Genomic DNA, 17,474 nt, shown 5'->3' on the forward strand with positions numbered 1-17,474 from the left:
AAAATTTTGAATAAAATCCGCAAAACAAACTTTTTTGACCAAAATAAATTCCAAATAAAAATTTTTTGATTTTTTTTTCAAATAAAGTCCTAAATATCATTATTCAGTTTGTTAAAACTATTTAAGTACTGTTAACGCGTTGAAAAACAAAATGACAGTAGCAAGCTCGAACACTATTCGTAGTATAGTTCAGGATCTGAAGGGGATTTTGAGCATGCATGGAAGACCTGATGCAAAATTATTTCTGATTATTGTTACAGGCACTATAGTGATTATGAAAACACATTCGTCTCCCCCCCCCCCCTCGGCGGTCGACATCCCCGGGGGAGGGGGAAAGCAGTAGGGGGACGCCGTTTACTAAAACACTCATAACTCGCGAACTGTAGGAGGTAAAGCATTAAAAATGTGGCAAAGGATGCAACAGAACAAGGGTTTGAAAAACCTAAATATGTTTATAGTTCTATCTTTGTTGGTTTAGAAGTAAAATTCTTTTTTTAGCAGCCATGCAAAAATTTTGAATAAAATACAAAAAGCTTTTTTTCCAAAAATAAGTTTTTTTAAAAAAAATTATTTAACCGTTTAGGGAATCAATAAAATCTGAAACTTCATCATTCAGTTTGTTTAAAAAACTACTTAAATATTACCAACGTAAGCGTTAAAAAGCGAAATAGAAAATGCAAGCTCTGCCTAAGTTAGCGCATTGAACAAAACGGCAGTATGCTAAGGCGAAAAAAAAAATAGTCTTATTATCCTTATGAAGAACTATTCATTCTTCAGTTTACAAACTTATTCTAATTGCAAAGTATACAATTATGGCTTTAATTTTGTTATATACTGCTTTAAATTTGAGAGGAACTAGGAAACCAGGCCCACAGTAGTATCATATCAAATATAATTTTAATTTATTTCTATTAATTTATATTTTCAATTTGCAGAAAAGAATATTGCGGGTATTGTTTTGCGGATATTATTTTTTATAATTTACCCGACAAAGAACAATGATACAAGAAATAATATGTTCAAAATAAATACAAAAAATTGGAAGAATCTTTCAGCTTTTATGAAAATTAATATAAATATAAAATTATACACTAAAGTTCTAAAAAAACTAATTAAATAAAATTAGTAAAATAATGCGTATTAAAAAATAATTGCAGAATATCACTGGTTTGGTACAAAGTGATTTTTTCATAAGGGAAGTAGACTTTTCTGAACTTCTGGTTTTTAAGTTATGAAAACGACAGTGAGATGTACCGATCGTATTTAAGGTCCACTCGTGTAATTTGACTATTGGAGAGAAAATTTTATTATTTTTTATTTGGTGACCTGCAAAAACTTTGCTGCATTTGAAAGTAGTGTTTGGGACATTATGGACCAGAGTCATTCCATTGATAACTTGAACTTTGTTCTTAAAATAGAGTGCTTTTTCTAGAGTTTTGCTGCAAGAAGTATCATTTTCAATTACATTCACGAAATCGGACCTCTCGCTTTTCTTCAGTGAACCATTCTGATGAACCTAACCTAGCACTGGGCTCATTGTATGGGAATGATTTTTAGCTGTACTAATATCACTTTTGAGCTAACGTTTCCCAGGTTAAATGTTTTTTTTTTGGTTTTCTTTTGCTGTTTTGGAGTCGCTATTGAAGATATTGCCATTGCAGGACTTCTCTGGATAAGAGACTATTCACATTTTCTTTAACGTTCCACTGAAATTTTGATGCTGCTTATGTGGAAATAGCCTCGCTCACTATGTGTCATAACTCAGATGTAAAATCTGCAAAAGTGTTATCCTGATAGTTTATCCTTTCCGTAATTACTTCGTACTTGCAAACTTGCATGTTTTAATTTTTTAAAAAGTGCCATTGTGACCCATACTAAGCAGCTATGATGCGTTAAAGGTTAAATAATTAAGTAATTACTTAACTGGGACATTGTTTTGATAATATTACGAAATAAAACCGCCAAAACAGGAGAGCCACAAAGTTTACTTTGGTTTATGTCGAGTCTTCAAGGTACATTCCGCAAACTTTTTTTTTTTTTCTTTTTGTGAATTACTTCAAATGCTTTTTGAGCTTGCTTTTATTTCACTTTTCAACGCTTTGATAGTAATTAAGTAATTTTAAACAAACTGGATAATGATGTTTCAGATTTTATTGGTTCCCTAAACAGTTAAATATTTTTTATAATTTGAAAAAAAAATGCGTATTTTATTCAAAATTTTTGCTTGTTTGCAAAAATAAAATTTTACTCAGAAACTAACAAAGATATCATCATAGTTATAAATAGCTTTTATAAAGCCCTTGTTTTGTTGCATCCATTGCCACTTTTTTCAGTGTTTTATTTCAAATAGTTCGCGAGTTATGAGTGTTTAAGCAAACGGTTCCCCCCACTGCTTTCCCCCCTCCCCCGGGGTTGTCGACTACCCAGGGGGGCGACGATATGTGGTTTTATAATCACTATAGTGCCTGTGACGTTAATCAGAAATCATTTTGCGTCAGGTCTTCCATGCATGCTCAAAACCCCCCTCCGATCCTGAACTATACTGCAAATCGTGTTCGAGCATGCTACTGTCATTTTGTTTTTCAACGCGTTAACAGTACTTAAATAGTTTTAACAAACTGAATAATGATATTTAGGACTTTATTTGAAAAAAAAATCAAAAAATTTTGATTTGGAATTTATTTTGGTTAAAAAAAGTTTGTTTTGCGCATTTTATTCAAAAATTTTGCTTGTTTGCAAAAAATGGAATTTTACTCATAAACCAACAAAGATAGGTCCATAATTATATTTAGCTTTTATGAAGCCCTTGTTTTGTTGCGTCGATTGCCACTTTTTTCAGTGTTTTATCTCAAATAGTTCGCGAGATATGAGTATTTTAGTAAACGGCTCCCCCCACTGCTTTCCCCCCACCCCCGGGGTTGTCGACCACCCAGGGGGGCGACGACATGTGGTTTCATAATAACCATCGTGCCTGTAACAATAATCAGAAATAATATTGCGTCAGCCTTTCCATGCATGCTCAACCCCCTTCAGATCCCGGTCTATCAGGGGAAATAAGATGAAAGCTGCATATATAATGCTAAAATCATCTACAATTTTAGAAAACCGCTTAAACTATACAGCGGAGAGTAAAGAGTGAAGTGTAAATAACTTTAGAAAATAAATACAGTCAGACCTCGATATAAGGTCACTCGCTTAAAAGGTCACTCCGTATATAAGGTCACTTTTCTAAAGTCCCGGCTCACTGAATAGAAATACTATGTTATGTCTTATCGGATATGTGGTCAGGTCATAATACATTAATCGCTTATAAGGTCACTTTCTGTCTGATTTCTTTAAATAATTTTAGTGCTTAATAGATTCACTTCAAGAATTTTTCGCGATATACAATCCTTAAAAAGTGAAAAGTCGTATTCCTATTACGTAGCATGTAGTGCACCAAATGCAGTAGAAAGTGAGTATTACGACAGTGACGCTAAAATATGAAGCAGTAGTAATGAAGGCACTCAGTGTGTACATAGCGTTTTTTACCAGTCATGAGAAGACAAAGAAAATTTTCAGAAAACAATTAGAAACCACTGTGCTTAAACTAAAGAAAAAAACCTATCAGTCCTGTATTTATGATAATTTTTCGTTAGGTAAGTTGCACATCAGTTCTCTGCTTGGGCATATTTGTATGCAGCTTTACTCTAAATGAAAGTTCTAAAAATTATTTCAAAATGTCATATTGCTTCTAAAAGTTTTAATTGGTTCCAATCTATTAAACTATTATAACCTAATTACTGATATTTTTGAATGTATTAAATTTTAAAAAGGATGAATGTATATACATGTTTATTTATCAATTAATATACATGGATCGGTTATAAGGTCACCCTGCTTATAAGGTCATTTTCGTGAAGTCCCAAGGAGTGACTTTATATCGAGGTCCGACTGTATAGGTTTAAAATTGTGCGCTGATGCAAAAAAAAATTTCTTATGAATTGACAAAGTATTGTTTGATAATTAAAATACATATAAACTTCTGTCTAAGTTTTCGAACTTGGTTTTAGTAATGAAAGTATACATAAGAATCTTTAGAAATTTGGAAGTATACGTATAAGCAGGCAACTAATATCATACTGTTACAAATTCTGTAAATAGTAATTATTTTTGTGATTAATTTGTTTAATCTAGCTAAATTTGGCGTTTATTCCACTATCTTTCATCTAAAATTATCTTAGTAAGGTAAACTGTAAATAGTTTCTCGTAATTAATATACAACCCCCTTATATTCGAATGAAGTATATGGTCCCTTCATTTAATAATTTAGCAGGTGCTAGGATATTTCTTGCACACAGCTGTAAATAAATCTCTTGTGATTTTCTCAAGAACTGTGTCGTCATTCAAAGAAAGTTTGAAGTTGTATCAAGAATTCTTAACAATACTTTTATCGAATTTTTCCCCATCAATAATAAACATTCAGCACATTATATCATAGTTTTAAAAAAAATATCGTTCTTTCTTCGCATAATTCTATTTCCACGTAAAAGGACCTTGTACCCTGCAACATATGCCTGTATTTTTAACGTCTTTAGCTATTGCTTACGGAACTGAAAGAAATGGTTTTACGATGAGATAAATTGGTAACTATTGGTATGCAACGAAAAATATTGAAATGGAAAAAAAGTTAACCTTTCAAAAAAGTAATTATCGATGAAGGCATTAAACCCAAATGGAAACTTAAGTGTTTTGAGGTAGGGTTTGCAACCTCAACATTGTATTTTTGGTGCACACCAGAAAATTTAGCACATTAAAGCAGGAACATTTCCAATGCTTTTATTTATTAGTTTATTCATATAAATAATACGGAAACATTTCCTCGTAAGTGCTATACATATAAAGTCATGCATGTAAACATGGGCCAGAAGGGGGTTGGGAGGGGCAACCGAAGTAAAGTATTTTCATAATTAGTTTTCTTTCTCTCATTTTTTCTGAAACTCTAATTCTTATTTTTCATAGAAATGCAAACTGAAACCCTCCCTCCATCCCCAAAAATTATACTATATCTTTAATGGCATTTTACCACTTTTTTTCATGCTTTTAAAAGTTAGTTGTTGACACTTAAATATTTAAAGTTCGAATTGAAGCTGTTCTTATTTTGCAATTATGCTATGAAAAATTATGATTTCTGATTATTTGAGGCAAAATTTTAATTGTTCTAGTATTGGTAACCACTAACTCCCTCCCCCCCTGCCACCGCTGTAGCACCTGGCTTCCCCTCCCTAACGTAAATCTTGGCTCTACATCCATGCATGTAAACGTTACAAAAATGTGAATGCCAAAATCCAGTTCTTCTGGGGTGTTTGCCAGTTCATCCCTCCTCAACAATTAACCCTCCAGAACAGGGGCGTGCACAGGAGGGGGGGGGGAGACTGGACACCTGTTGGCCCGGGCCCGAGCCTGAAGGGGGCCCAATATTTTTAAAACTAGGGGTGAAATACAGTGATGTTCCCATCAATTTTTCTGAGGGTATACTCCCAGTAATTCATTATGCACAATATGTGTATGCGATCATATAAATAATATGTCCAGAAATTCTTGAGGTTATAATCCAAGGGTGATAGACTTCAGGGTTTTCCAGGGAAAAGAAAAAAGCTGGTAAAATTAAAGTTTCATATTTTCGTTATGTTTTGCAAGTTAACTTTAATTAACTACTATTGTGTAACGATTAATAACTGCTCTGCATGGGTACCGTGGTTAAAATTGTAAAATTGTATCCGTTAGCTAAAACATTTCATTACTTTAGGAAAATTTTAAAATGCGATGATAGAATCTGAATTATACACTGGTGGACAATTGCTGAGGACGGATGGCAAAAGCAACGTCAGCGACTACAAAATGGAAGGCAAGGAAATATGGAAATTAGCAAAAGTTCGGGACACAGTAAGATGTGTTATGAGTACGCAAATTTTAAACTTACGACGTTGATGGTCACGTGATAGCGCTGATAAGCGATATAAAGGATTGGGCGCGAGATGACCATTATTGTTCAAAAGCAAAGTTTCACGGGAAGGAGTCAATTGACGAACTTACACTTTTCGGTATGTCTTTCTGACATCTCTTAGTTGATTTTATTTGTGACCAGGAGTTGGCAACATTGAAGAAGGGCAGAAAAATTTAGATGTTGAAAGAGAATTCGACGTCAGCCACAGGGTTGTTTCTTGAGTTTGGAAATCATTTCAAACAAATGGTCGTGTGCGCAATACGACGTCAGCAGAAGATTGGTACTAAGTGCTAGAAACGAAAAGGAAGCAGCGCAACACAGCTACTGATGTAGCAAAGCAGTTTCTCGCTGCTACTAACAAGCAAATATCCCAAAAAACTGTAGCCAGACGTTTGAAGTGCAGTAAGACTATATGCCCGTCAGCTTGTTTTGTACATCCCATTGTCTACAAGTCAGTGTTTTGCTCGTTTGTAATGATGTCTTCAGCATCGCATTTGGAGAGAAGTCGACTGGGCTTGTGTACTATTCTCAGATGAACGCAGGTTCAGTCTGTCGTCTAATTGTGGACGACAACTAACCTGGCATGAGAGTGGTACAGCATGCAAGCTAGCAAACATAAAAGAAATGTACTAGTATCTTACAAGTTGTGTCGTGGTATGGGTAGGATTGTGATCAATGGCCATACGTCGCTCGTGTGCTTCCAAACAAGACTATGACGGCTAGTGATCCATTAATGTTGTTCTAGTGCCTCATGTTCACGTGTTCTGCGGAGCTATGAGCGATAAATTCGTTTTCATGGATGGCAACGTAACATGTCATTAAAAACCGCGGTCCAGGAGTGCCTTGCTCGCTCAAAATATTCAACACATCGGATGGCCAGCAAGTTCTATAGATCTGAATCATATTGGATATGTTAGGGATGCTTTGGGGAGCAGTGTTGCTATTCGACAACGTCCTCCAATAAGCCAGGACACCCTTATCCGTGATTGACAGAAGAATGGGATAAATTACCCCAACAGCTGCTGGATAATGTTGTTTAAAGCACCACATGACGTGGAAGCTTGCATCGCTCTCCATGGTAGCCATATCCCATACTGACATCTTACGCCGGAACGCCTGGGGGCGGTAATTACATTTATTCACTTTTAAGTATTCAGGCCAAAATGATCGTTTCATCCTTTGAACACTTTACAACGCCTGCTGGATTGTCAGAGCACAATAAATTATCGTCATTGCATTGTTCTAGAGTTCTGGCATTAGTTTATTTCACTTGGCATCGAGTTACACATACTTTTTTAAGCGCTACATAGCACATCGGAACCCGTCTTTAGCAATTGTCTACCAGTGTAAATGAACATTTTTGAAACTTGAGGGTATACGCTATGTGTCTAAAAAATGCTTAAGAGTATACGGCGTATATGGAGTATACCTTATGGGAACACCACTGGTGAAATATAGGGCTAAACAACATGGAGGGAGGCCCGGAAAAGTCATTTGTGACGAACTCCAAAATTTCTGTGCACGCCCCTGCTCTAGAACCACTGCCTTCTAGAGTAGATAGGCAGTGTCAGAAAACGCGCCGCGAGCAAAATACTCGCACCGAGAAGGAAAAAATCATTACAAACTTCTCTCTCTTACAGAGATGGTTCGCAAGGATTTGCCTGTGTCTGGCTGTTGCGGGGGGAGGGGGCTTGTCGGAGTTGGTAAAGTGTGAGTGTTTTTCTCATAGCGAGAGTTTGGGTGGAACTTTTTCTGGGGGGAGGGCGGAGGGGGGCATTAAGGTTTTTGTTTTGAAACAAGTGCAAAAAAAAACTTGTTTTTATTTTGTTTCATCAAATATTAAACCAGGCATGTGCTAAATGGACTAAAATTAATGAATAAATCAATTACATATTATAGTTTTTGAATAGGAGGTAAATCGGTAGAGTGAGAAAAATTCTCGTCATTTCTCAGGTTATTCATTTTGAAGCGAGTTCTTAAGGGTCTGAAAAAAGAAAACAAAACTGACATTTTTCTATGTTCTTTGAGAGCTATGACATGTAATGTCACTAATTTCTCTTTATATCGAATTTTATCAAAAATCATCTTTACTTTACAATGAGGGTGCTCATCTCCTCATCCCCTAAAAAAATTGACATGTAACAAGTATTGTATCCTTCAAATTCTAATCGGTTCGTTTTGGAAAAGAGAAAAAAAAAAACGTTAAAGAAGAACTTTTTTTAAAAAAGTTTTAAGTGTGAGTAGATAAAGTTACTTTACTTCAAATTAAAATAGGGAATTTATGTTTTTCTCATTTCTCATATGTTCACTAGCGCCGACTCCCCTCCCCCGCTCAAGAAAAAAAGATGGGTGGGGGCGAGATAGGCGTCAATCAACCTCTAGAAGAGGGCGATGGACCCAAAAAAGGTTGGGAACCACTTCATTAGAAAACAAGAATGGTACATAACTAAACAAACGATGTAATTTCGAAGAAACTTCAACTCGAACATTGAGAAAAATCAGCAGTAAATTTTAAAATTTTTATCTTTTGCTTTATAAAAAGCAGTACTGGAAGCATTTTTCCATGATAAAGCGGTCTCAAAAGAAGCAGCGGCACTGAATAAAAGTATCAAATTAATTTACTTGTGAAAAATACGTACTTCATTTTTAAGACTGATAACTGAAATCTGCAAGTACATTTCAAATGAGTCATCAACTTTTAAATTCCATCAAGTTTTAACTGTTTCTCTCCCCCTATTAATTACTTAATTTTTTTTTTTTTTTGTACATTTGTTCTTTTTTTATATAAGTTATTTGTTTTCCGTTTTTGTATTTTGCATTTGTAATTTAGCTTTTAGCTATCAATGCTTTTTTCGCCTATAAATCTCTTTGTTAGCATTTCGCTGCTCAAAATGTACTTTGTACTGTTCTCCAAGATTAATCGCTAAATAGGCATAAGGTAATGCAATGCTCTTCCCATCAATATTATTAGTTGAAAATTGTTTTGGGGATTACAAAACTTTACTCATTGTTTTGCAACTAAAAGAGGATTTTTATTATCATGGAAAACGTTGAGCAATTCTTATTAATCAGCGAAATAAAGGATATTAAAAACAGCTATGATTTCCAATTTGAAAGTAGAACAAAACAAAAACGAAAGAAAATCTCTATTTTCCTACCTTTGCCTCTTGTTAAACTAGGCACAAATGGGTTTCCATAACCGATAGCGTGTATCTCAACCTTGCCTACATTTCATCATTTCAGGCGGAAATGACAAAAAATGTTTTTTGTTGTTGGACACAATTCACTATTTTCCTTCTTCCTCGTGGAACATTATTTTGTTTAGGAAAAACAACGAAGGCAGAAAAAAAAAATGCTTTTGACTTTTTTTTTTTTTTTTTTTTCAAGTTTTGCAACAACGTATCGAAGTGATGAAACCAGAAATCCCAGACTAAATTCAATCACTGGAGCTCGAATCCCAGTGATGAAAATTGACATTGAAAAATATCTTCTGAGCAAAGCGAGGTAGGAAAAAAACACATAATATTTTTTTCATCTGGATTGTAAATGGCTGTATTCAAAAAGACACCCGCTGTACCTAATTGGAGGACAGAGCAAATTCGTTTTGACATGCTGGCGGCGTCACCTTCCTTATTAGTGAGTCAAGATTAACGGTTAACTTTATATGACCCAAGACACGTGTGGGCGTAGTCGGGAGGCTGCTCTGAGCGGTTCATTAATGGCAAATGTGCTTAAATGCTTGAACGCTTGCTATACAAATCTTGCTATGAACTGCGCATTGTACACTGCGTTTTATCGAGATTTTTCTATGCAGTTTTGGAGACCTATCTTTTTCAACCAACTGCGTTCACGATAACTATTTTATTGGCTTGCAGAATATACTCGGGGTGATGTATGGAGTTTGACAGAGTTTTCGTGAACTTTTCGTCAAAAGGGTTCTGTCGCCTCGAAATCACGGGTGGACAGGCCGGCTCTTGTGGTAGGTGACCTAGGCGGCAGATTATAGGGGCGGCAATTTTCGAATTTAAAAATACTTTTAAAAAAATGAATATCTGTTTCGGCGTCATAAAATTCAATGTTTAGAAGAGAAAAAAAATCTTACTACTATTATATATGCGGAAGTTTGTATGGATGTATGTTACTCTTTCACGCAAAAACTACTGAATGGATTTTGATGAAACTTTACAATAGTATAGTTTATGCATCAGAATAACACATAGGGTAGTTTTCACTCCGTTATGGGGGGCAAAAACCCCCTAGGGGGCGATAAAACCCGATTTTCGTATAAATTCGTATATATGCAGATGAAAAAATGCTTGCACATATTAACATTATATGTCCATCGAAAGCTCTGATTTTTCTGCTGAAGATGGCACCTGTTCCAAATTTCTAAATAGAATAAAAAACGAGTTATGAGCTTTTTAGTTCCATGTTCGAAGGCTTTCCTCAACACAATATAGTATTTAGGTTAGGTTTTATAGTTATTTATTTTCCTCAACTCCCTTTCCATAGCGACAATTGTTGTATTGTTGACTGTTTTTGCATTTCGTCTGACTATTCAAGGCTTTCTCAAGTCAAATTTTAAAGTAAGATTTTTTACACAAGATAGGCAAATAATACATGGATTTGGCTTATTATTTTCAAATTTTACGCAACTTTGAGGCAATTAATTTTTTTTTTTTTATTTGTGTTTGACTGGGTGCTTGATCGACCATCAGGAATCTCGCCAAACTTTTTTTGCGGAATCATTTCAATAGCTAAGGCATGTGCCAATTTTTTCAATTTTTTCAATTGTCGCTGTTTTTGAAGCAAAAAACCACGCGAATACTGTTTTCGGTTTTCCCCCATGTAACCAAAATATCGCCATTTCTTTAATATTTCTTTCTTTATATCATTTGTTAACATGTAAAATGATCCACCAACTAAATTAATAAAATCCACAAACAGCACAAGTTTTGCGCACTATTTCAAACACAATTGCCAAACTTTACTACTTATTTTGGAAACATTTCGGATAGCATCATTTCATGGTCACCAGAAGTATCTCAGTATTTGGCGACACTATCTCTTCGATAAAATTAGTAACACACAGTTTTACAAAGTAGGGAGGGGGAGACTTATCCAAGGTATCCCAAAACGATTACCACAAATTTCGTAACACTTTAAATCGCAGTAAGGGATTACGGGCGGCTATATTTTTTTAAAGTTTGTACTTCAATAGCAATATAGAGACGATTTTAGAATACGTTCAAAAAAAAAAAGAAGTAAATTGGTTTAAACAAGTGAAGTTTAAATTCATATTTTGGAAATTCCTCAAGTTTGTATATGCTTAAATGTCTTTTTTTCGTTTCTAAAAAGAGTACAAATTGTTATTCATACTTATTGCCGTTTTACTTTTATGAGTAAGGAAGAAGCTCGATTTTTAATCACGTCAAAGCGGTGTGTTTTGAGTTATTTCAATTACAGAAGAAAAGGAATAAAAGTAACTATATTGTTTCTCACAATTATTACACACCCAGGCAACGCCGGGTATTTTTGCTATGTACAACAATCTGATAACTAAATAAAGAAAGTTATTAAATAGAGTCTGGCCCCCTACCCCCAGTTACCGTCGAAAAAATATTTATTTTTTACCAGGAAAGGCCAAATACATTCAAAACTTTTTCTTTGTAGCATCTTCTGTTCGGAGTTAAAATTCATATCTTATGAATGTAGATGTAGATTAAGCAAACATTTTAGAAAGTTTTATCAACTTGGCAAGTCTCTGGCGAATGTATGGCACTGTGGTCCTTTTTCCGATAAATAATGGATTTGGATTATTTTACATTTTTACGCTGCTTCTAATTGCAAAAATAGATAATGAATTAGATTGCATTCGTTGAATACGACCAGAATACGAACAGAAATACGACCAACAAGACACCGCCCCCCCCCTCCATAAAAGAAAAAAAAATCAATGGCACAGTCTGCGCCGTGCGCCCCCACCTAGGCAGGCACGTAGGCAAGGTGCCTAGGTGGGCACCCTGCAGCCCACAATGGGTTGTTGCCCATCACTGAGTTTAGTTTTGTTCCAATCTTCACATCTTACAAAGAGACAAAGAATAAACTATTTCTATCCTCATATAAATAATAGCCGATGATCGAGTAACCCGCGTGTTTCAACAATGAAATTCGCGCCACGGCATGATAATTTGATAATGTGTTTTGGTAATGTTTAGTATGCAGGGAAAGTTTTTATTGTGACAAGGCTGAACTAGATCCGGTAAATTAACTGTTTTACTGTGTCATTTTGGAGAATGAAGAAACGAAAAAGTCGTCAATAATGAACGCTATCTACTGGAGTTAAGGGTTAATCCACTGGAGTTAGGATTACAATTTCAACTATCAAAATATCACCAAACAGGCAATGGCTTCGTTCAAATGTAGAAGAGATGCAATTTTCACCCGTCATACTTTGACGGACGACTTTCTACTTTTGATGTAATAACCAAACGATTACTTAATTAAACTCTCGACTACTGAAAGATTTCCCTACTAAGCTTACTTAAAACTAGTGATGTGCCGGATCGTTAAAAAAGTAGATCCGCGGATACGGATCTCAAAAAAATTTTTTTTTACCCAATTCAACTATTCAAGCGTAAAATTTGTTACGGAAGCTTATTCCCGTCAGAATAATGGCAGTTTCTTCAAAAAATGTCAACTGCGGCAAAAATATAATCAAGACTATGATTTACTGTTTAAAAAAACCTCCGTTAAAATTAAGGGAAAGTTCGTAGCATAAATGCAGCGCTGATTCATTTCACCGAACGTCTCCGACCAACGAAATACAGAGCCGGGAACACCTTTACAAACAGTAAATAGAGAATTTAGTCTCACTTTTTTTAAAGGATGCCGAGAAAAACAAAAATAAAGAATAACAGAAACCACAAATCAATAACAAAAACTAATATTAAATTAAAAATTTAAAAAAAAAAACACGTTCCAGTGAGCCGACCTTATATTAAGATGAATTTCGTGGGTCAGAACACACATTTGTTAACAAATATGAACTGACAGCAGGTAAAAATTTTAAATCATTGAGCTTTTTCTCCTTATCTTCCGACTATGAAATCGCTACCAATCACGCGTATAAAGGCTTAGAATTGCATTAAAAATTTACTTAACAAGATTATAGTTCCTACTGTAATAAGTTGAAAGTTTCAAATAAATATCAAACGCAGAAAACTTCGTTCTTTCAATTAGGGACAACATTTTTAACGTACGGTTAAATCTTTACTACCATAATTGTGAAAAATGTTAAATCGGTTTTTAATTAATATCTCCAGTAATTAAAGTTCTACAAAAGCGAGGCCAAGCTAAGAACACTTTCGATCAAGTAACTTTTGAACGAAAAATGAACTATCAAAATCGGTTCATCTGCTTAGGAGCTACGGTGCCACAAAAAGACGCACTGATACACACTTTTAAAACCTCCTTTTTAATTTCCCCTTCTTTTTTGCAACGGGAGGGGGGGGAGGGTACAAATTGGCTTCTGAAATGATACCTTATAATTTAAATAGGGAATAAAACCTAATTTAAACGGAATTTAAGAGTCTTTTATCCAAATATTTAAAAATTTTTAGAATAGAAATGATCCGTTTAAGATCCGTCAAAAAGTAACGGATTATTTTCCCTCGGATATCCGCGGATACGGATATCCGGAACATCACTACTTAAAACCTATTATTTTTTTAAAACTAGGAAATAAAAAGGTTTTCGAAGGGAGATGTTGGTTTTACGGATTAGAGTTCCATTAAGGAGCATACGTTTTCCGAAAACGCATTCGAGAGTACGAAAAATGAATAAATGAATATAAATCCGAATATATAGTAAAAATCTGAGTCTGAAAAATTGTATTTCTGAATTTGCAAAAGTGTTTCCAAATCTGGTGAAGTTTTAGCAATAAAGTGACTACGAAATTTTCAATGATTCATGCATATTTGGCAGCCGTCCAAGTCCTTTTTTTCTGATACAATACGATTTTGGGAAAAAAAATTCTCGAAACATTACTTTTTTTTCCATTTCAGAGGTTCTTTAATATTTGAATTATGCACGCTGTCATTTATACATGTTAGTATTATATTTATCACATCACGAAATAAAAAGACATGTGTCTTCTTCATAAAATGTGTCGGAAATACCACAATTTCATTTTTCAAAATTTTCCAGTGAAATTTCGCATATTGGAGACATAAATCATGATCGACGAGGGAAATTCATCGTGAAAGGATGTAGAAAAGATTTCAGAAATAGCTATATTTTCATTTGACTCTAAACAAGTTATGAATAAAATTCTTTCAATGAAATACCCTCTTCGTACTGCCATCAACTAAATAGAACATTAACTAATACTGGGCAGCATTGATACATTTTATTTGCCTTTTTTGCAAGTGTTGTTTAAAGCTTGACAGTTTAAATTTCGGGAACACTTTTTTTTGCGTCTTTTTAAGTAAAGCAATTTTTTCTTCTTTTAGGGGGAGGGGGCGGCAAATTTTACCTCTGCCTAGGGGCGGCATGGAGCTAAATTCGACCCTGCCAACAGTGGCGGATAAAGGGGGGGGGGGGTCATAGGGTTTATGCACCGTCAACAACTGCCATCAATATAATCTGTCGAATTGTGTTCAATCACATTCTGAATAAAATAAACAATTTCAGTAATCTTTCCAATTCTTTTTTTTTTTTTTTTTTTTTTTTTGAAGTATTACTTCTTTTTATTGCTTCTCAAAATTAATTAGCAACGTTTAAGCCCTTTTCGGTGCCTTATTCCTGGCCAGGGCAGATATAAAAATAGTTTTTGGAGGGACCACCGTAAAGTAAAAGTAAAAATCGCCACCTCATACAATGTTTCCTAAGTTTTCACGAAGTTTTTTACAAATGTTTTCTAGACACTGTTAATTACCGATTCCATAAAAGAAGAATTATTGCATAAATTGTGATTTTGTGTACTACCTTTGAGTTCTAAACCAGTGAATTACGCCTGTTAAATATGTTATTTCACACTGATCTCTGACTCGAATGTTACTACTTCTAAGGTAGGCTTGGCTTGCCAGATTTCTGAAATGTTCAACCTTGACACCCCCCCCCAAATACCCCTCCCCCCCCCTCACCCAGCGTCGCGGGTGTTCAAAAGGGTTCCCACCCTTGACTGGTTTTTAGAGTGTTCTAGAGAGAAGTTCGTTCACAATGCTATGAATAAATGGTTACTAATTACGATTAATAAATGACAAAAACAGATAAATTTAAAAATTTTATTTCTTACATGTTTCTTTATAAGTTACTTAAGTAAGAAGAAACACTTTGAACAAGGAATAAAAAATTTAACAATATTTATTTGTACTTTCATTGGCTAGGTTTTTTTTTAAATCTTGCAAACATCTCCACAAGCTAGTCCGATATTAATTTTGCGTATCACTGTCTCAAATGACTAACTATCCTAAATAACCCTTTAAAGTTAATTATTTTAAAACTTTGTTGATCATCCATTATCAAATTATCTTTTACCGGGGACGTGAAGTAAACGGAACCAGGACTTTGATAACCGGGACGTCTGGCAAGCGTAGTGATTTTACTCAAATTTGCTGTTTTTTTTTTTTTTTTTTTTGAAATAATAATTCAAAGCATTTGATCTGTGCTACTTAGGAAAAAAAGAATATTTAAAGGGATTGTTAAATTAATTTTATTTATTTGGGAGGGGCAGGATCCCCCTGTGCGCCCCCCCCCCCCCTTCCCACGCTCCTCCTAAAATTCGCTACTGTTCCTAGCCGATTTGTTGTTCTCTTTGACTCCCAAACAGTTTCAGAACATTTTCGTACCCAAAACCTTACGTTCGTTCATAGGGGGGGGGGGATTTTTCAGAAAGACCCCCTATAAAGTATGTAACCGCCCCAAAATTTTTGGGAAGGGGAGGGGAATTCTCAACTTACCGAATACAACTCCAAATTTTACTGAATGATAAAAATGAACATGGACAAACAATTTAATATATCTATTGAGAAGATACATTAGGAGGTCATATTTTATTTTATTTTATTTTTATAAATGTGTGAATTTTCAATCTTCTATCATCTCATTAAACAGATAGATCAATTCAAAGTTTTTCGGAGAGGGGGTAGGCAAAGGACGTACACACAATACATAAATTGGGTTCACAAAACCTGCCATTAAACAACAAATCATAAACTGAAAATTTTCATGCATTTAGATTCAAATTATATTATATGTAATTAATTATATTCTTATTTAATAATTCTTTTTATTCCTAATTACCCTCAATACCAAATATCTCCTTCTTAAAAATTCTTCCTGTCACCTAATACAATCATAAAAAATAGGAAGTGGAATTTGCAACATTAAGGGCTTGAGTTTTTTTAGCAGAAAATTACATGCTAGACACTAGCTCAAGAATAAGAAAAGGGCCCAGAGGACTCCTGCTACATTTCTGATCAATAATGAACAATTTTATGAATGAAATTGGCCAGTGGCGTAGCTAGACCCGACTTTCGGGGGGGGGGGTTACTTCTTATATATATATATATATATATATATATATATGTATAATCGCTTGGAATTTTTTCCTTTTCTTCTTTTTTTTCTTTCTCTTCTCTCTTCTTTTTCTCTTTTTTTTTTTTTTGAGACTAACTTTTCGGGGGGGGGGGGGTTTTGTCCCCAAAACCCCCCCCTTAGCTACGCCCCTGAAATTGGCGCCCATGTTCAAATGTAAACGAAAGTAGTAACTGTAGTTTCGATCCGTTACAGCGAGCAATTTGAATTGAAACATTGCACGTTTTGAATTTTTCAATTTAATTAATAAAATGCTTGAAATCAAACGTATTCGTGATATTTTTACCATCCCAACAAGAGACCTGACAGACTTCAAAACAAACTCGTTTCAAAACATTGGCCAAAGCCATTAAATCTCTCTTCCCAGGTTGTCAAACTACTTCTTCCCGGCCACCACTTCAGAATTTTAATCAGATTACCACCGAACTCGGGCGGAGAACTCAAAATGAAGAGAACTGATACACACCTGGCAAAAATCGAAATCCAAAAGCGTAACTTCGAGGGGGCACAGATGAAGAGGCATAAAAACACACACACACAACCGAGGCCCTTTAACTCTCCGGGTACTGATGATAATCTGAAGAGTGAAAGTGAAGATCTACTTCCGTCCGAGACACGTGACGTGCACTTCCGCAACAACACACGAGGAACTATAAGCCGAAACACTCTACGTCTGCCTGAAGATTTCCCGAAACTAGGGATTTCTCTTCCGTTCCGAAGATCCGCAGGGAAAAGTAGTGACGTCAAGATCCAAGCAGTGGTTTTTTTGACTTCGAGCAGGGACCGTTCTCAATTTGCGACTGGTATTTTGAGTTCAGGAGTTTATTATTTAAGTGAGGTGATGAGATATTTTTAGCGCCCCTGCCATCATGCAAACGTATTTCCCGTA

General features: G+C 35.0%; 1 protein-coding gene across 1 annotated transcript in view; it reads right to left on the reverse strand.

The window, feature by feature from the left end:
- Positions 1 to 17,240, reverse strand: part of LOC129232744 (ras-related protein ced-10-like) — an 84,084-nt gene extending 66,844 nt beyond the window's left edge. Inside the window, exon 1 of the mRNA XM_054866864.1 lies at positions 17,052 to 17,240. The gene's annotated coding sequence lies outside the window, so the exon portion shown is untranslated. The remainder of the gene's footprint in view (positions 1 to 17,051) is intronic.
- Between the last annotated feature and the right edge of the window lie 234 nt (positions 17,241 to 17,474).

The sequence above is a fragment of the Uloborus diversus genome, chromosome 1 (genome assembly GCF_026930045.1).
Source record: "Uloborus diversus isolate 005 chromosome 1, Udiv.v.3.1, whole genome shotgun sequence".
Classification (NCBI taxonomy): Eukaryota; Metazoa; Arthropoda; class Arachnida; order Araneae; family Uloboridae; genus Uloborus; species Uloborus diversus.